Genomic DNA, 237 nt, shown 5'->3' with positions numbered 1-237 from the left:
AGTGGGCACCACAGAGGCACCAAGGTGGCATCAAGAGCACCAAGGGTGGCGACCAAAGCACCAAGGTGTGCATCAAGGTGCACCATGGTGGGTAGCAAGAGGCACCAAGGTGGGCACCAAGAGGCCACCAGGTGGGCATCAAGAAGCACCAAGGTGCGGTATCAAGAGCGCCAAGGTGGGCATCAAGGTGCACCATGTGCGATGATTCGGGAGAAAAATTCATTAAAATCATTCCCT

This window comes from Abrus precatorius, unplaced genomic scaffold (assembly GCF_003935025.1).
Source record: "Abrus precatorius isolate BTA unplaced genomic scaffold, Abrus_2018 Scaffold1, whole genome shotgun sequence".
Classification (NCBI taxonomy): domain Eukaryota; kingdom Viridiplantae; phylum Streptophyta; class Magnoliopsida; order Fabales; family Fabaceae; genus Abrus; species Abrus precatorius.
Note: the sequence above shows the minus strand (reverse complement) of the source record.